A 12,515-nucleotide genomic window follows, 5' to 3' on the forward strand; every position below is an offset into this window, starting at 1 on the left:
AATAAACTTAATTTTAAAAAAAAGTGTTTTGTCTACTTATTTATAATATTACATTGCATTTGTGCACCATTTCAATAAATGGATCCTTATCAACTCTAAGAATAACCCAAATTTAATGTTGTATAATTTAACATAACCAAAACTAACCATATTTTAATCTTAACTATAAAAATTTAACTATAGTGCCCTAAGGTGGTTTCAAATATTAATGACAAGAACAAAATATAAGCAATCATTCATCTAAACTATTAACACTCTCATACAATTTCTAAAAATTATAAATACTATTTAAAAATCATTTTAAAAATTAAAAATATACCTTAAAAGTGTTCCATCTTTTAACTTCCTACCATTCTCATATATCATATTACCAAAAAATTTCTAAAACTAATATTTTAATAATCATGTAAAATGATTCTAAGAAGAAATCTAATATTTTTGGAATATGAATAATAGATATGATAATTATGATATTGCTATCAAGATTTAAGTGTGTAGTTCTTGAGTAAAACTCATTGAATTATATTTCACAAGTAGAGATTCACACAAATTCATCTCCCTTAACAATAAATGGAATACTTAACACTCATTGAATATATGTGATACTCACTAAGGTGAGGCAGCGAGACTTCCCAAGAGGTCACTCATCCTAGTACTGAGTGCACTTAACTATAGAGTTTCCTCAATGGTTAAAACCACTCTTCTTGCAATTGTATTAACTTTCACCAAGTGTTGTGCCTTATGAACCATTCATTACAAATCCCCTTAAGCTCATCAATTGATAAGTAGGAGATATTTTTCTACAAGAAGTCAAATTATGATATTGCCATCAAGATTTAACTGTGTAGTTTTTGAGTTGAACTCATTATGTTTCATGAGTATTGATTCACACAAATCCATCTCCCATAAAAATAAATTGAACACTAAGGGCGAACCCACAATAATGGGTTCCACTTTAGTGGGATGAACAAAAATGAAAAAAATTGCAAAATGAGAAATTGAGTTTACCATACGTTCATGCGAACATGGTAAACGTGTTTGCGCGAACGCCATGTTCGCACGAACATGCAAAATCACAAAAATTTTAACCTTTTTTTCATTTTTTTTCTATTTTGACTGCCATAATTGTAGGAGAATGATCTCCTACTGTAAAATAAAAAATGTCAAAATGTGCTGCTCGGAGCAAGCTTTCCAACGACTATAATTTTAATACATAATTTAATCACTAAGACTTTCAAATATGAGTTTAACTCATTATAGGTTCATTACTGATTAAACATCAACCAACTTTGACACCTTGGGAAAATTAGTAAATTAGGTCAATTTTTTTTTGGAAAATATGGAGGAATTGGCTTATTGAGATACCTTTCTATTCAAAAAAAAAAAAAAAGGTTAATGATAAATTGACTTCAAATTATCTGTGTCAAACGGAACGTATGTCTAAATTACAGTTCATGTCACTTCAAAACTTCATAAACTATACAATATTCAACCAAAATAAATCAAACCAAATGCATCCTCTGGATATTGATGTTACAAATCTAACGTCGAAATAATTACTTCATTATCATTTCTAGAAAAAAAGTTATGTGTGTCAAATGGACTGTCACTTTTTAAAATATTGAATTTTATTATCTACCACTTTTCGGAGGAGATAAAAAAAATTGACATAAATAATTTTTTTTTTTAGATTAAAAAATATGGTTACAAAGTAGGAACAAAGTACTCAAAATCATGAGTTTATGTCATCTTGAAATTATTTACAGTTTTGGAGATATAGTCACTTGAACGTGACGTTTGTTGCAAAAATAATGATTTCAGTGTCAAAATTGGTCAAAAAGTGGAACCCATTATTGTGGGATCACCCCTAAGCACTCATTGGACCTAGGTAACACTCATAGAGGTGAAGCACTTAGAATTCCTGGGAGGTCACCCATCTTAGTACTACTCTACCTCAAGTGCACTTAACTACAAAGTTTCCTCCATGGTTAAACCCACTCTTCTTGTAGGCCCATTTGAAAAACCTTCTCCAAGGGTTGTGTCTTATAAACTATTAATTAGAAAACCCCTTAATCTCATCAATTGATAAGTAGGAGATATTTTTCCACAACAAGTCAAATTATAATATTTCTATAAGGGTTTAATTGTGTATTTTTTGAGTCAAACTCATTGAATCATGTTTCATAAGTAGTTATTCACATAAATCCATCAATCATAACATTAAATGGAACACTTAGCACACATTGTATTAGGTGATTCTTATAGAGGTGAAGCATCAAGACTTCTCAAGAGGTCACCCATCCCAATACTACTCCAACTCGAGCACGCTTAGCTACAGAGTTTCGTCCATGGTCAAACCCACTCTACTTACAACACCATTTGAAAAAAATTCACCAATTGTTGTGCCTTATGAACCATTCATTAGAAAGCCCCTTTAGCTCATCAATTGATAAGTAGGAGATATTTTTCCACAACAAGTCAAATTATGATATTGCTATCAAGATTTAATTGTATAGTTTTTGAGTCACTCATGTTTCATGAGTAGTGATTCAAATGAATCCATATTTAATCACAATAAATGAAACAATTAGCACTCATTGGATTTAGGTGATGCTCACAAAGGTGAAGCACCAAGACTTCTCGAGAGGTCATCCATCCCAGAATTAATCCAACTAGAGCATGCTTAAATATGGAGTTTCCTCCATGGTTAAACCTACTCTTCTTGAAACCCCATTTGAAAAACCTTTAGAAAGTATTTCATTGTGAACCATTCATTATAAATCCCCTTAAGCTCGTCAATTGATAAGTAGGAGATACTTTTCCATACTAAGTCAAATTATGATTTTGCTATCAAGATTCAATTGTGTAGTTTTTGATCCAAAATTATTGATAATTTTTCATGAGTAGTTATTCACATGAATCTATATCTCATGAACATAAATGAAAAAATTAGCACTCATTGGATCTAGGTTATGCTCACAAAGGTAAAGCACTAGGACTTTCCAAGGGGTCACTTAACTAGGTACTACTCTAACTTTAGCACACTTAACAATGAAGTTTCCTCCATGGTTAAATCCATTCTTCTTAAAAATATATTTGTAAAACCTTCACCAAGTATCACTCCCTATCAACTATTCACCAGAAATACCCTCAAGATAATCAATTGATAAGTAGGAGATTATTTCCCACAACAAGTCAAATTATAATAATGCTATTAGGATTTAATTATGTAGTTTTTGAGTCAAACTCACTAACTCATATTTCATGCATAAATATTCACACAAATCTATCTCTCATGTTAATAAATGGAACACTTAGCACTCATTAGATCTAGGTGATGCTCACATAGATGAAGCACCAAGACTACCTAGGGGGTCACCCATCCTAGTAATATTGTAGCTCATGTGTGCTTAACTGTAAAGCTTCCTACATGGTTAAACCCAATTTTCTTGCAACTCCATTTGAAAATCCTTAGTGTTGTGACTTATGATCCATTAATTGGAAATACTAGTATGCTTGTCAACTAATAAGTGTGAGATATTTTCCCACAACAATTCAAATTATGAAATTGCTATAAGGATTTAACTCTTTAGTTTTTGAGTCGACCTCATTGAATTATCAATTGATCAGCTCAAGTGGATTTATATTGAATGGTTCATAAGCCACAACACTTTGTGAAGGTTTTGAAAATGGGGTTGCAAGCAGAGTGGGTTTAAGCATGGAGGAAACTCTATAATTAAGCACGCTCAAGCTAGAGTAGTACTGGGATGAGTGATCTCTAGGGAAGTCTTAGTGCTTCACCTCTCTGAGCATAACTTAGATCTAATGAGTGATAAGTGTTCATTTATTATCATTAGAGATGGATTCATGTGAATCACTACACATGAAGCATGATTCAATAAGTTTGACTCAAAAACTACATAATAAAACCCTAGTACCAATATCATAATTTGACTTGCTATGGAAAAATATCTCGTACTTATCAATTGACGAGCTTAAGGGGATTTTTAATGAATGGTTCATTAGGCACAATACTTGTTGAAGGTTTTACAAACGTGATTGCAAGTAGAGTGGGTTTAACTATGGAGGAAACTCTGTAATTAAGTATGCTCGAGCTCGAGTAAAATTGGGATGGGTGATCTCCTAGAAAGTCATGTTGATTCATCTCTGTGAGCATCACCTAGATCTAATGAGTGCTAACTCTAGGGTCCCATGGGTACTCTCTTCCTTAAAAATAGAGTGGGTGCCATTGATAATTTTTAGGAATATCTAAAAGGAAGTGATCCCATGAATTTTATGTGTATCAAATTTAAAAAACAAACTCTTCAATTCAAGGAAGCTTGTACTGTTATAAATTTTTAAAATAAATAAATAAATTTCTTCTTAAATTTCTTTGGTGGGATTATATCATTTTTCTATGAAAATGAATAGTAGGTTTTGACAAGTGGCTGATTTCTTCCTAAGTTGGTGGGGCTATTTCTAGCCCCACCCCATTTTCACCCGCTCAAATTGAGGGGGCTAAAAATTTGGACCTCCTATTTTACAGGAATAGATTCCAAATAAACCTATAGCCCCCCTTGAAAAATTATCATGGGGCCACCTACTCCACAAAAATAGAGCCCAAGCCCCTCCCATGGGACCCCTGCCTAAGTGTTCCATTTATTGTCATGAGAAATGGATTCATGGGAATCACTACTCACAAAACATGAGTCAATGAGTTTGACTCAAAAATAACATAGTTAACTTGTGACAACAATATAATAATTTGACTTAGTGTGTAAAAATATCTCCTACTTACCAAATGATATGATAATTTTTTCATAAAATAAACTAAATTTGTTTATATGTTTTGAGATTTTTCATTCCTTATGACTTTATTTATACTCTTTTTACCAATTTTTTAAATAATTATTTAAATACAACTAAAAAATATCATATAAAAACATATAAAAAACTCTTTTGATAACTATTGTTTTACCATTTTAAAAAAAAATTCATTTACATATAACTAAAAAAATATTTCAAAAAAATATTTGGATTCCTCTTTTTTTCTTCTTTTGATTTTTTTCCTTTTGAGACTCATTTTAACTATCAAAAATATATGACCTAAAATATTATACCACATACAATTTTCCAAACCAAAATAATTACTTAATTTTTTAAATTTTTCTACCATATCAATAAATTTACCTATAACCTAACTTTAGATACTCATCATAATTGGTAAGGTTACGTTAGCGTAACTGATGTTGTGATAGTAGGTGATGTTAGTGATGTGATGATACATATTTGATTGCATGATGATCAATTATTTTGTCGTCATTGATGTCAACTATTAACCTAGGGCCACAAGCACACCTAGGAATCAACCAACTCTGTAGAGTTAACACCACATAAGCAATTCTTAAGAGACAACACTAGAAAGCAAGGAGAGAACTGAATATCTTGTATTAATTCATAATTTTTTCATCATATCTACCCAACTATGAGGCCTTTTGTGTTACAACCCAAAAAAATAATCAAATACACATTTAATATCCTCTAGCATGCAATATTTGTGATATCTTCTCCATATTCTAACTACTCACCCTTATTCCTACCAAACTGACTCCTAAACTTAGAACAATATCCTTTATTTATACTTTTCCAAATAGCTTACAAAAGTTTCTAGATCATCACAAGGAGAAGATTGACCATATAAAAATCTAAATGCAACCCAATGATTGAACAAATATATTAAATGATAATCAAGAATTAAATACATAAGTCATATCACACATGAGAACAAAATAAACATCTTGGTGAAAGACAACACCAAACAACAACAACAATAGACAGTCACTAAGGCACTCAAAGAATACAAAATAAAAACACTTGGTGAAAGAAGAACCTCATCCACTCAATAAATGAAGATATAACACATTCATCGAGCCAATGAACAATGAAGTTACTGAGATGGTTCATAATGGTAATTGAGCATACATCTACTGAGCAAGAGAGTAAAGGAACCCAAGATGCTTCTACATCATACAACTGAGGTTAAAAGAAATGATCCTCCTAAATCATGAGTGTGTCACAAACCGAGTTGAATCCAAATCTAATTGAGAAATCCATGCAACATCTTCAACTACCCTATCCTTCCACTTTACCAAATACTCAAAATAATCCTTTCCTCTTGTATTATTACCAATTCTTTGATTCAAATTTTTCTCTATATCTTTAGTCTACTTCTTAGGATAATCACTTGGTACTGTCATCTCATCATCAGATTCATGATACTTATACAAATCAACAACATTAAATATAGGAGATATATCCATGTCATCAGGTAACTCAACTTCATAAGCATTACCACTATCAAACTTCTTCAAGATTGTACAAGAATCAAATTTCTTCCTCTTCAGCTTATTGTATGTACCAATAGGAAATTTTCCCTTCTTCAAGTGAACCATCACCTCATCACATGTCTTCTAGAATTATCAAAATTCTCCTTGTAATTGTGATTACTCTTTTCTAACTTATGTTTTACTTCCTCATGTAAAGACTTCATAAATCTAGAAAATTCATCACCTTCAACACTTCTCTTCATTTCACCAGCCACATTCCTCAAATATAATATGCCTCTAGGCTGCATCCCATTAATAATCTCAAATGGTGTCTTTCTAGTACTTTTTTTTAACATAAGTATTAAATGAAAATTATTCTTGTGCCAATACTAAATCCAAGTTACTTGGTTTATCCCCAACTAAGCATCTCAAAAAATTACCCAAGCTTTTGTTCACAACCTCTATTTTTCCATCAGTCTATGGATGAAATTTAGAACTAAAATTCAACTTGGTATCCAATGTCTTCCATAATTTTTTCTAAAAATAACCAACAAACTTATCATATTTGTAGGATATAATAATCCTTAGTAATCCATACAACCTAACAATATTTGTAAAGAAAAGCTTAGCAAAATGCATTGCATCAGATGTCTTCTGACATGATATGAAATATTTCGTCTTAGAAAATCTATCAACAACAACAAACACAAAATCATGTCCTCTTGTAGTTCTTGGTAAGCCAAGAACAAAATTTATACTGATACCATTCCAAAGCCTCTCAGGTACTAGAATACATGTATACAATCTAATATTTTGACTTACTCCTTTTGCAACTTGACAAAATCCACAACTCCTTAAAAAAATTTGAACATCCTTATACAAATTTGAGTGTACATCCTTAAAAAAATTTGAACTTCTCTTTAAGAAAACTCAAAGTTTTATCCACACCAAACTGTCCATCCAATCCACCACTATGTTTCTCCTTAATCAAATTAACTCTCATAGATCCTCTTAGTATACACAAATGAATTCCTTTAAACAACATACTTTATTGAATATAATAATCTTTGTATTTACTTGGTTGATCAAATATTGGTGCTCTTCCCTCTCTCCACACCTTAGAAAAATCAGGGTCAGTCACATACAAGTCCTTCATTTCATCAAAGCTAAGGAAATCAACCTTCATCTTGGTTAACAAAGTTCTTATTCTACTCAATGCATATGCAACTCAATTAGATACTCCAATCTTATGCTTGATCACAAATGTAAAATTATGCATGTACTCAACCCACTTCATAAGTCTTTGATTCAACTTATGTTGACTTCCCAAATACTATAAAGCCTTATGATCAACATACAACACAAAATATTTAGGAATAAAACAATGTCTCCACATATTCAAAGCTTGAAAAATAGCATAGAAAATTTGATCATGCAAAAAATAATTCCTTTTCGAATCATTCAACTTCCCACCAACGAAGGCAATAGGTTTATCAAATTGACTCAACACAAATCCAATTGCACTACCACTTGCATCACATTCAACTTGAAATACCTTATTGAAATTAGGAAAAGACAACATAGGTAGTTCAACAACCCTTTGTTTTAAAGTCTCTAAACTCTTATCAGCTCCATGTATTCACTTAAATCCTTTTTATCTCCTATCATTTTCTCGGTCATAGCATTAAAAACTAAACTAAAATTCTTCATGAACTTTATGTAGAAACTAGTTGAACCATGAAATGATCTAACCTCACTCACATGCTTAGATTTAGGCCACTAAATAGTTACTTTAACCTTCTCAAGATCCATGCTGAAACCATCAGCTAAAATCACATCCCGCAAATATAGTTTCTCCTCCTTCATGAATGAACACTTCTTCAAGTTGATCAACAACTTTTCCTCTTTCAATCTCTATAACACTTTCCTAATATGATCAAGATGTTCATCATTAGTCTTACTAAATATCATAATATCATCAAGGTACACAATAAAAAACTTACCCAATAATTTCTTTAAAGCTTCATTCATCAACCTCATAAAAGTACTTGGTGCATTAGTCAAACCAAAAGGCATAACTAACCATTCATACAAACCTTCTTTAGTTTTTAAAGTAGTCTTCCACTCATCTCCTTCTCTTATTCTAATATGATGATAGCCACTCTTCAAATCAATTTTGGTGAAATACATTGCTCCACTCAAACAATCCATTACATCATCCATCCGAGGCTTAGGAAATCTATACTTCACTATGATCTTATTAATAGCTCTAGAATTTGTACACATACAAGTCCTTCATATTTATTTGGTTGATCACATGCTAGTGCTAGAACTTGGTCAATACCAACATTACTTAGTTTACTAGAAATCAGAATAAAACATACTTTCTCTTTCTTTAGATCACTCACAAAGTGATCACCGGTAACCATACAAACCTATATAGTAGTATAATTAACCTCATCTAGACTCTCAATCAAAGGTAAAAATACTTTTCTCCTTCCATTAACCTAAAGAGTATATTGATTCAAGCTTCCATCATGCACAAAATGTCTATTATAATATCAAGGTCTACTCAACATAATATGACAGGGTTTAGGGTATCTTAACCTCTGTAACTATAATTGTGTAACCAACTCTTTTGATGCCAAATTTTCTTAGCTACCACTATCAATGATCACCTTGTAAATTTTTCTTGCCATCTTGCATTTGGTCTTCAAAAGAATCCTCCTTAGGATAGGTTCCTTATCAGTTCTCCCATTACACAAAATTCTCCTTACCAACATATTTTCTCCATCCTTAGATCCACCTGGTGGAATTATAGATTCTCCTTGAGCTACAACATTTCTCCTAGTACCTTCATTCTTCTTCCTAGAATTGTTACACTCAAAGGATCTATGTCCTTTAACACCACATTTGAAAAAAGTATCATGAAATCCTCCTCTTACTTAACTACCTTGTTAAGAATCACCTCTTCCTTGCTAAGATCTACCACATTTCCACTCAATTTTTCCTTTCTCATCACCTTTCCATTTATATATGCCCTTATCTTGCATAGTATTGTTAGATCTAGTATTTTTTTCCATAAGTTCGACCTCTACCTCTTTTAAATCTTCCACCTCTACCTCATTTTCTTTGTTAATTCTTCTTTTTCAAGATCTCCTTAACTTTCGAGGCATATTTGTTAGAGTAATTTGATATTTCCTAATTAACTCTAGTTTTCTTGAGCTAAAATTTACACATCTAATAATTAATTCTTTTATTAATTATTATGATGCAACCTAGGTTAGACCATTTTAGGGGTTTTATCTCCTTTATAAGGATGACCTCTCTTTGTAATTATTAACTGATTCACTTTTGATTTTTGAAATCTCCTTTTTTGCTCATCAAGAATGTCTTATCTATGTTATTTAGGAATTCCAGCCTCCATAGGTTTTGCTTCTCTCTTTATGTGATAGGTGTTTGCATGCAAGAAATTCTTGGGAGCTATGGGTTGATCTTTCATAAACTTTAACATGGTATGAGACCTCTAGATCTTCATGCCCTTGTTCTATTCTTGAGAGATTCAGCATCAATTTTCATATCTATGGCTTTAAGAGGATTTTGTATTATATTTGGGGAGGACCTATTCTTTAGAGCACTTTGAGCACAAATGGAAATCACTATTGAGCTCAAAGTGCTTAGAAACCTCATTTCCATATTAAATATGTCTAGTTTGAACATTGTTTTGCACCCAGGTTGTTTTTCCCTAGGTATGCAAAACGAGGCAGTGATATTTTTTTATTTAAAATAATATATGCCAAAATTTTAAGATTTTTTTAAATAAAAAAATTTTCAAGTTATTATTGGATTTATTTTTTGCACAGTGGTTTTGTTGTTTGGTGGAGGTCTTTGGAGACCATCATTGCACTTTCATAACATTTTTTGGTTGGGGGAAGCACTTGGGATAACACTATTCTTGCAAACCTCCACTCTACCTCAAAAATAAGGGCTTTGTTTAATGGCTCTACACTTTTTGGACTCAGACTGTGTACTCCTACCTCCAATCAACCTCCTTGTGCTTTACTCATGGGGTCCATTTCCCATGCATTTTGATGAAACTATTGTTATTGGGAGGCATGCTTTTTCTTCTTGGACATGCATTGGATTATGGGGTTGACTTAGTGCCTAGAAACTCACCTACATCAAATAGTCCACCTTTTTGGAGGAACTCCCAACTTGCATGTGCTTTTTTCATGCATGAAGGATCCATTTTTGCATTGGAAGGCACCCAATTGTGCTTTAGTCCATGTGGTCTACCTTCTTATGCTCTAATTGTATTGACAGGGTTTTGTTTGCCCCATGATTTGTGTGTGTTGCAACTCATTTATTGTGATATTGGTCATGACTCATACCTGCATGTTTAAGTGGAGGTGTTAATGTGATTGAGCACCAACCATTCAGTGACTCATGGTGGTCCCAACTCTTTTGGTAGTTTATGGTGTTATTGTTGGTTTGTGCTCCTTGGTTTTAAGTGGCCACTTATGACATGCAAGCCCATGCCTTAGATCTACATGCTTCCTCATGATCTATTGCCTCTCATAGCACGTGGCATATCTGTTGCTAGCTGTGATTTGGGCTCCTACAACTTTTATTTTGTGGACAAGGAAGGTGTATAATGAAGCCTTCACATGCCCCAATGATCATCCCATGTGCATCTTGTTTATGTGACTCCCTCTTTTGCATCTTGATTGTGTCATCTTTTGCTGACTCTGCCTTTCACTTGGCCTTATTCCCACAATATTTGACTTGGAGTTTGGATTTTCAAGTCAATAGTTTGTTGACTTTTTTCATTATCTCCAATGGTTTCCATTTTGTCATGCTGTTCCCTTGAGTAAGCGCAACCCAAGAAAATAGTGAGTCTTGGAGGTCTTTACAGGCCAAATTCCTTATGTTTTAGTACCTCTTTTTGGCACAAGGCTCAATAATTTGTCCTCTCTAACTCAAAGTTTTCTTTGGATTTTTTTCTTGTATTTGACTAGATGTCATTCTCAGACTCTCCTTAGATTGGGTGTGTGATTTGTTTGATGAATAAATTGTGTGGCCCATCTTTCTCTTAGCCCCTACACCTCTATTGTGGACCATGCATTTGTATTTGCATCGAGCTTTTTTGAAGAAGAATGAAATTTCCTTATTACCTTGGACGCCACACAAAGGAGATTATATTTTTGTGGGCCGCACCTATGGTTTTTTCTCCAAGTCTATTGGTAGTGATCTCTATGGATAGTTTGTGGAATATTTTTTTTCACGTGTACTTTCTTAGGTACATTTTTTGACACATGCTCATATATTGGTCACCAAAATTTTTTTCTGACACCAACCATTTGTTTGGGCACATGTTTCTAGTGGTTGGGTATTTTTTTCTAGTAGGGGTCATTTTACTAGCATTTTTTCCCTTGATGGTCATTTAACCATAAAATTTATGCTCGTCACTTGCTGACATCAACATTGCATCAATGTTCCTATTTTCTCTTTTGACCTTGTTTAGATATACCTTTGATTTTTTTTCTCACATCTTGGGCATACAAACTCTATTTTTCAAAAACAAGGTATCATCAGAAAGATGGTTTTGAGACCATCATAGAGGTATAGGTGATTTTTAGTTTTGATTCTTTTTCGATGGCCATTTTTCTGTCAAAGTCAAAAGTTCCTTTTTACATTCCATGAGACATACCTTGAGAATCTAATCTCTCATTTGAGAATTCTTTATATTGTTGGAAAGGTATTTCTGAGATCTTTCCAATGATGTTGGTTGTTTATCTAGATCTAATCTAGACACATTCTATTTGGTCTTTTGCATTTTTGCATTCTAGTAGATATCTTGGCTTTTTAGGTCTAAGGATCAATTTTGTTACTTTAGATGATTCATCATGGGTTGTACTATCTTTTATATTAGACACATGTCTCTTTCGGTCTATTTAGACATCATTTGTATGCATTCTTGCAAATGCACTGAGATAAAGTGCCATATTTCATTAGTATTTTTGTTTCAATTATTTTCCATTATTTTTCCTTCTAACTCGAGCAGTGTCATTTGAGGATACTCATGTAGATTATTATATTCTTTGGATTCACCATATCTTGTGCCTTATTATACATGCACTACTTTGATTAAAGTACCATGGGGGGTTTATGTTTTACTTTTATTTTCCA

This window comes from Cupressus sempervirens, chromosome 1 (assembly GCF_028749045.1).
Source record: "Cupressus sempervirens isolate cs-2001-9-10 chromosome 1, ASM2874904v1, whole genome shotgun sequence".
Classification (NCBI taxonomy): domain Eukaryota; kingdom Viridiplantae; phylum Streptophyta; class Pinopsida; order Cupressales; family Cupressaceae; genus Cupressus; species Cupressus sempervirens.